The sequence below is a fragment of the Bos indicus x Bos taurus genome, chromosome 5 (genome assembly GCF_003369695.1).
Source record: "Bos indicus x Bos taurus breed Angus x Brahman F1 hybrid chromosome 5, Bos_hybrid_MaternalHap_v2.0, whole genome shotgun sequence".
Taxonomy (NCBI): Eukaryota; Metazoa; Chordata; class Mammalia; order Artiodactyla; family Bovidae; genus Bos; species Bos indicus x Bos taurus.
The window spans coordinates 21530343-21539046 of record NC_040080.1 but is presented as its reverse complement, the minus strand read 5'-3'; the positions used below and the strand labels follow the sequence as shown (position 1 = coordinate 21539046).

The following is an 8704-nucleotide window of genomic DNA, read 5'->3' as shown; positions in this document are numbered from 1 at the left end:
TTTCTATCTGAGCATGTCCAAAGTTTCGTTCAGTTACAGCATTATTCTTGAATTCCAGGATCTTATTATCTATATCTTATTTAGCTATGTCTTCTCTTCATCTGGTAATCAGGAAACTAAAAAGATAAGTTATCTACTTGACAAAGATCTGTAAACTGATTCTGTCATGCTTGATGGTGACCCACAGGTCTCTTAACAATCTTCACTCCTTTCATTCGCCTTTCTTTTTGCCCCTCTGATTGGATGATCTCTACTGCTTTGTCTTTGAGTTCAGAGAGACTATTTTCCTCTTGACTAGTCTGTTGAACTTTTCTATTAAACTTTTTTCAGTTCAGTTACTATATTTTTCAGCTCTATGATTTCTGTTTGGTACTTTTATTGTTATTTTTCTATTGGACTGCAGTCCACCAGGCTCCTCTGTCCATGAGATTTTCCAAGTAAGGATACTGGAGTGGGTTGCCATTTCCTTCTCCAGGGGATCTTCCCAACCCAGGGATCGAACCCAGGTCTCCTGCACTGCAGGCAGATCCTTTACCAACTGAGCTACAAGGGAAGGCCAACTATTCACTATTCACTATTTTCCTCCTGACTAGTCTGTTGAATTTTTCTATTAAACTTTTTTTAGTTCAGTTATTATATTTTTCAGTGCTATGATTTCTGTTTGGTACTTTTATTGTTATTTTTCTATTTTTTAATAATACATTTATCTCCATACCCTTTTTCTCTCTTCCCTCCCTCCTCACACCATGAGACTTGTGGGATCTTAATTCCCTGACCAGGGATTGAACCTAGGCCCTCAGCAGTGGAAGCGTGGAGTCCTAACCATTAGGCTGCAGGGGAATGCCCTGTTTGGTACCTTTGAATATTTTCTGTCTCTTTGCTGAAATTCCTATTTTGTTCATACACTGCTCTCCAGACCTCAGTGAGCATCTTTATGACCTTTATTTTGAACTCCTATCTAGTAAATAAATCACTTATCTCCCTTTCATTAAGATTGGTTTCTAGTGATTTATCTTGTTCTTTTGTTTGAAATCTACTCCCCTATTTCTTCGTTTTTCTTGACTGTGTTGGTCTTTACACATTAGATGAAACAGCCCTGTCCTAGTGTTGACTGACTTGCCTCATGTAGGAGATGAACCTTATCAGTCAGCCTGATCTGAGAACCTGGTTGCCGCTTAAGGTTTTGTGATCATCCAAGCTGCTGCACCCTTATGGCAGAAAGTGAAGAGGAACTAAAAAGTCTCTTGATGAAAGTGAAAGAGGAGAGTGAAAAAGTTGGCTTAAAGCTCAACATTCAGAAAACTAAGATCATGGCATCTGGTCCCATCACTTCATGGGAAATAGATGGGGAAACAGTGGAAACAATGTCAGACTTTATTTTGGGGGGCTCCAAAATCACTGCAGATGGTGATTGCGGCCATGAAATTAAAAGACGCTTACTCCTTGGAAGGAAAGTTATGACCAACCTAGATAGCATATTGAAAAGCAGAGACATTACTTTGCCAACAAAGGTCCGTCTAGTCAAGGCTATGGTTTTTCCAGTAGTCATGTATGGATGTGAGAGTTGGACTGTGATGAAAGCTGAGCGCCGAAGAATTGATGCTTTTGAACTGTGGTGTTGGAGAAGACTCTTGAGAGTCCCTTGGACTGCAAGGAAATCCAACCAGTCCATTCTGAAGGAGATCAGCCCTGGGATTTCTTTGGAAGGAATGATGCTAAAGCTGAAACTCCAGTACTTTGGCCACCTCATGTGAAGAGTTGACTCATTGGAAAAGACTCTGATGCTGGGAGGAATTGGGGGCAGGAGGAGAAGGGTACGACAGAGGATTAGATGGCTGGATGGCATCACTGACTCGATGGACGTGAGTCTGAGTGAACTCCGGGAGTTCGTGATGGACAGGGAGGCCTGGAGTGCTGCGATTCATGGGGTCGCAAAGAGTTGGACACGACTGAGTGACTGAACTGAACTGAACTGAAAGCTGCTATCTTTGTTCTCCATGGCTCCTAGTACACGAAGGTGTGTCAAGACCTATCAATGTCCCAAAGGCTTGGGAAATGCCCACTTACCTGGTCAGGCTCCCAGGTAAGTACTAATTGTCTTCCCCTTCAGCTCCCGATGCAGGCTAATTGGAAACCCAGCCTTTAGATGCAGCTGAGAAAGTGAGAACATTCAACAGTCTAGCCCATATCAGGGAGAAATTGTGAGCTGGGTGTTTTTGCTCACTCACTCTGTGCTGAGCCAGAAGGAACTGTCCCTGGGAGTGCCTGTGGCCCAAGTATAACTGCCTGCTTGTTTTGTGTGGTTCTGTCTTGTGTAGTCTTGAATGCTGAGCACTCTTAGCTCTCAGAGCTATATCATTTGAGAGCCAATCCCTTGGGTAGCAGCTGCAGTGGTTCTAGTGCTAAATGTGTGGACATGCCTCTTCCAGGGAGAAGCTGGAGATTTGGTTTTATTATTGAAGTGATATGGCTCTTGTTCTTCAGACTCTCCGGAGGATCCCAGTCAGATTCCCACCCCCACCCCCATACAGACTGATTTTAATCTGAAATCACAGGCAGCAGCTGGAAAAGTATGCATTCTAATTCCTTCCAGGAAAAACTGTAAGGTGGACATATTTGCCTACTCCCTCTGCACTGAACTTGGGGGAATAGATTTCTGTGGAAAGTGCTTGAGTGCAGTTTGAAAATTGTTTTTTTTTTTTTTAATTTAATGTTATCCTGTATAAATCATGAATGCTGAGCCCTGTTGGTTATCAGAACTAGGTGATTTGAAGGACTAGTTTCTTGGGTATCAGTTGCAGAAGTTGGGGTGCTAGATGTGTGGACAAACTCCCTCCAGAAAAAAGCTGGCAACTTGGTATTATTGCCTGAGCTGGGGGAGAATGCTGGGAAAGTGCCCACCGGCTCTTTTGGTCTCCAGAATGATTTCAGTCAGTACCTAGTTGTAGGCTGATCAGAAGCCAGACCCTCAGGCAGCAGCTGTCCCCAGTATGCAAACTCCTTCCAAGAAAACAAAAGGAGATGGGTATTTTGCCTTTTCCCTCTGTGCCAAGATTGACAGCATAGCTGTAAGAAATGCTTGCACACCCATTTAAATCCTCATGCTTTGTTTGCTTCAGTCCTATGAAACTCCTGAATGCTGAGCCCCATTGGATAGCTGAGCTAGTTGATTTCAGGTCTTATCCCTTAGATCCTATCCCTCAGCCATAAAAGTTGGGGCACAAAATGTGTAGACAAGTTCCTTCCAGGGAGAAGCTGGTGATTTGATTTTATTAATGAAGCAAGTCAGAAGGAGAATGCAGGGTAAGTGCCCACTGGCTCTTCTTAAAAATTATTTATTTATTTATATTTTATTGAAATGAAGTTGATTTACAATGTTGTATTAGTTTCAGGTGGACAGCATAGTGATTCCATTATATATATATATATATATATCACTGAAGATATATATATATGTATATATATATACATACTGAAGATATATCACTGAATATATATATTCTTTTTTCATTTCTTTCCTCTTATAGCTTATTACAAAATATTGAATATAATTTCCTGTGCCATACTGTAGGTCCTTGTTGGTTATCTTTTTTTTGTACAGCATTAAAATTTATTCTAAATATATTTTATCCAACATATTATCATTTCAACATATACTAAATATTTTTATTTTTTAATCATTTTATTTTGCATTGAAATATAGCTGATTAACAATGTTATGATAGTTTCAGTTGGGTTATCTATTTTATATTTCGTAGCTTGTATGTATACTCCCAATCTGCTTACTTATCCTTCCCTCCAATCCCTTTTCCCTTTGGTATCCTTAAGTTTGTGTTCTATGTGTGTGGATATATTTCTGTTTTGTAAATAAGTTCATTTGTATCTCTTCTTTGGATTTCACATGTAAGTAATATCATATGATATGTTTATAATATATTGACTGTGCACAAATTAGACCCAGAACCAAACTTGGCCAATGTTCAGAATCAAAAATAAAAGCGCAGATTCAGGAAGAAAAGAGAAACACAGAGTTGGTGAAAATCCAATTCTGCTTCTACTCAGGACATACCCAGCGCCTGGAAGAGACATGCCTGGGCTTGCACAGCTCACAACAGGCTTTTCTGGGGCCACATAGTTTACTTAGTTGACTCTAACGTGCGTGACATGTGCCACATGTGTCCTCTTGGGCATATGGGTATATTCTGACCGTGACAAGAGTCAACGTATAATTTTTAAAAACACGAGTCTTCAAAAAATATAAAAGAACAATGTGTCAAAGATTTCTTTAACTCATCAATGTAGAAAATAACAATGCTAAGATTGATTCCATATCTCTGACTTTCCACGTGGCGTCAGATCTTCTTGAAGAGGATCTGCTTGACTTTCCATTAGGGAGGTCAAGCCGGATTTTTTTTTTTTTCTTCTGAAAATGTCCATTTTTCTCTCGTTTTTATTTATTGTATTTACTTTTAATATTAACTTTCAGTTCAGTTCAGTTCAGTCTCTCAGTCGTGTCCAACTCTTTGCTACACCATGGATCGCAGCACCGCCAGGCCTCCCTGTCCATCACCAACTCCCGGAGTTTACTCAAACTCATGTCCATGGATTTGGTGATGCCATCCAGCCATCTCATCCTCTGTCGTCCCCTTCTCCTCCTGCCCCCATTCCCTCCCAGCATCAGGGTCTTTTCCAAAGAGTCAACTCTTCGCATGAGGTGGCCAAAGTATTGGAATTTCAGCTTCAGCATCAGTCCTTCCAAAATTAACTTTATGGAGGTAAAATTTACAAATAGTAAAATATGCTGTCTTTAAGTATATAGTTTGATGAGCTTTAACTACTGTATGCATCTTTGAAACAATCGCCATGATAAAATACAGAATAATTGTTTCACCCCTTCAAAGTTATTTCATGCCCTTTTTAGATCAGGTTCCAGAAAACTGCTTTTGTGCTTTCTGTCTTAGTTTTGCTTGTTTTAGAAATCATATCATACATACAGATTTCAGTTTTGTTTTTTTTTTGTCTAGCTCTTTTTTTCAATCATATTTTTTGAGACTAATTTGTATTGTTGTGTATATGAGTAGTTTATTTCTTTTATTGTGGAGTGCTATTTCACTCTATGAATATTCCACAATTTGTTCTTTCATCACCTTGTTGATATAAATATGTTTAGGTTGTTTTTAGTAATGGATTTAATAAGTAAAGCTGGTGTTAACATTCTTGTATCAGTCTTTTGTGGACATATTTTTATTTATTTTCAATGACTATATGTATAAGAGTGGAATAGCTGGATAGTGGGCAGTGTGCTTGTGTGCAGTCAGGCCACTGAAGATGGCCATTCTCTTGTTCTCTGTACATCCCCTGCCTGATCAGTGCCTGCTTCACCTACATCCTATGCACATGACTGACCTTTTTATGTACTTGCCCCAGGCCCCAGCTAGTAATAGCTTATCAAAGGGGTCATGAGGGGGCATGCCCATCTGCTCATTTTCCTGGTAACTAATAAACCAATCTGACATCAATTGGTAATCTCCTCTTGTCCTCAGTTGTGAAACCTGTGGCTATGTCCTGCCCACCTTCTGCTACAGAGGGATGTCACTCCAGGACCTTGCTTCAGACATATAAGCTCCTTCATCCATTAAACCATCGATGTCTCTGTTGCTGACTCCAGGCTCTGTTTTTGGTTCTAAAACTGGGCAAGTGTAGGCCTTGTAGCCCTGTGGGGTGCAGCCCAACAGTATTTGTAGCCTTTTTAGGAACAGTCAAATAATTCTCCAAGGTGGCTGTACTCTTTAGTGCTCAGCAGGAATATATGAGCGTTCCAGTTGTTTCACATCATTGCCCAAATCTGGCCCAGTCAGTTTCTTTATTTTTAGCACGCTAGTGGGTTTGAAGTGATATTTCATTGCAGTTTAAATTTGCATTTCCCTTGTATGTAATGATACTAAGAACTTTTTTATTGGTTTATTGTATCTTCTTTTGTTGAGGGTCTTTTGAAATTTTTTGCTTACTTTCCTTAAATTGAGATTGTCTTTTAGTATTGAGTTAAAGGAATGTTTAATATATATAATAAATAATATATAATATATATGAGTGTGTACTTTGTAATATATATGTGTATTTTGTTCTCTCATTCTATGACAAATATTTTTGTTGTCTTTTTAGTGTCTTTATAGTCTCACTATAGTTTCTTTATAGTGATCATTGCTTTTATTAACTTTTTGTGTGTGCACATGTGTGTGTGTTTATATGTGTCCTAGCTAAGGAATCTTTCCTTATTCCAAGGTCACAAAAATATCCAATTTTAATAGTCTAATAACTAAACAGGAAAAATAAAACTGAATACTTATGCAGAGAGAAGCCTAGACTTTATAGCAGGAATTAAATGTACTTTTTAAGTTTCTGAGGAATATTTATATCATTCTTGAGTATTTTAAATTAAATAATTGATACTTAAATATAAATAGACTCAGGAGAGAAACTTTATCAAAAGCCTAATCATGAGATATATGATAACTATTAATAATGGGATGAAAAGCCTGAATGAGAGAAAAGATTTTTTTAAGGGCAGATGGCCTCTCTGAGACTTATTTTCTATTTTGGAAATTATAGGACAATAATAACTTGTATCCATGAAATACAGATGTGTATGTCTGTGTGTACACTTATGAGCTTGTAAACAATAAACTATACGTAAATGCTATTTATCAACAACTAGCCTGTAAAGGGAGAAGGCGATGGCACCCCACTCCAGTACTCTTGCCTGGAAAACCCCATGGATGGAGGAGCCCAGTCCATGGGATCGCGAAGAGTCAGACACGACTGCCCGACTTCACTTTCACTTTTCACTTTCATGCACTGGAGAAGGAAATGGCAACCCACTCCAGTGTTCTTGCCTGGAGAATCCCAGGGACGGGGGAGCCTGGTGGGCTTCCGTCTATGGGGTCGCACAGAGTCAGACACGAATGAAGTGACTTAGCAGCAGCAGCAGCCTTTAAAGAGTATTTAACTTATAAGGATTCCCAAGAAAACTTTGATATTTTGATAGAAAAAGATTGAATTCTTTCTACATAATTCTGACATTAAAGAAATTCATAATGGTGAAGATCTTAGTTATGACCAAGCTCCATCTAACAAAACAGTCACTGTATATTCTATGTATTGGGTTTTAAAATTTTACTATATGACAAGTAAAGCTGATGAACACAAATTATGGAGATGTGAAACAAGAAACAAATCGCAAAGCAGTGAAAGAGGATATGGTTTTATTTGCATGTTAGCAAATGAGACTTCAACTTTCACTTCAACACGAATATGAATATTTCAGGCTACAGCAAGGTCATAAAGTGTGTAAATAGAAGTTAATTTGAGCTACCAGGGAATAACAGTGATTTTTATCATGTCAACATTGAGCTCTTCCATTAGCATACCTCATGCTTTCCTGCCTGACACTGGTCACAGAATTTAAAAGAAATAAGGATTTTACCTCATATCAAGAAAAATTAGCTCATGTAGAGTCTGTGGTCAGAATATTAAAGAAATCTTGACCGGTGATATTGAACTTACCTATTTTTCTACAGATGACAACTTTACTACATTTTTTCCATTCTGGTAATAGAATTTATTCTAAGAAATTTTGCCAGTGGTTTCATGTCACTGGTGAACTGCATTGACTGGTCAAGAGACAAAAAATCTCTTCAGCAGATGGGATTCTCACTGCTCTGGCAGTCTCCAGAATTGGTTTACTCTGAGTAACATTAATAAATTGGTGTGAAAATGTGTTTAATCCCAGCTTTAGACAATTTAAGAGCAAGAATTATTATTATTGCCTGGATAATAAGCAACTGTTTTGGTACCTGGCTTGCTGCTATCCTCAGCATATTTTATTTGCTCAAGATAGCCAATTTTCCAATATTATTTTTCTTTACCTAAAATGGAGAATTAAAAATGTTCTTCTTGTTCACTTTGTCCTGTTTGGTTTTATTAATTCATGGTGTAAATGTAAACAAGACTATCCAGACAAATGACTATGAAGGAAACATCACTCAGAAGACCAAGCTGAGGGACATTTTACACCTTTGAAATATGACTCTGTTCATGCTAGTAAACTTCACACCCTTTGCTATGTCCCTGACTTCTTTTCTGCTGTTTATCTTTTCCCCATGGAAACATTTCAGGAAGATGCAGCTCAGTGGTAAAGGACCCCAAGATCCCAGCACCAAGGTCCATATAAAAGCCATGCAAACTGTCATCTGTTTTCTATTTGCCATTTGCTTCTGGGTTCTAATTTTCTGTTTGAAGTTCTAATAGGCAGTGGAACAACTTGGTTATCATGGCATGCCAGGCTTTTGGAATCATATGTCCTTCACTTATCCTGACATGGGGAAAGCAGACACTAGGACAGTCCTTCCTGTCATTTCTGCAGCAGCTGAGTTGATGGCTAAAAGAAAGGAAATAAGTGGGCATGATGTGTCTTCTAGCTGAAAACAAACTATGATCTTTATAAACTTTATATGTGTGTGACTATAATTAATAATGACTTGGTACAAATAAGGAAGACTAAATTTACTACAGGTAGGTAAAACACTTAAGAAATTCAAGTTGTATGAGAAGGATGAAGAAAAATAACATGAAGGAGAAAATCTATAGCCAAGATCTGTGGTTAATGATGTTACACATTTCTGTATTAGTATTCTTTAGGTAAATA

The 8704-nt window shown here is 38.3% G+C and overlaps 1 pseudogene; it reads left to right on the top strand.

Moving 5' to 3' along the window:
• The first annotated feature begins 2055 nt into the window (after positions 1–2055).
• Positions 2056–8304, top strand: LOC113893423 (annotated as a pseudogene).
• The last annotated feature ends 400 nt before the right edge of the window (positions 8305–8704 follow it).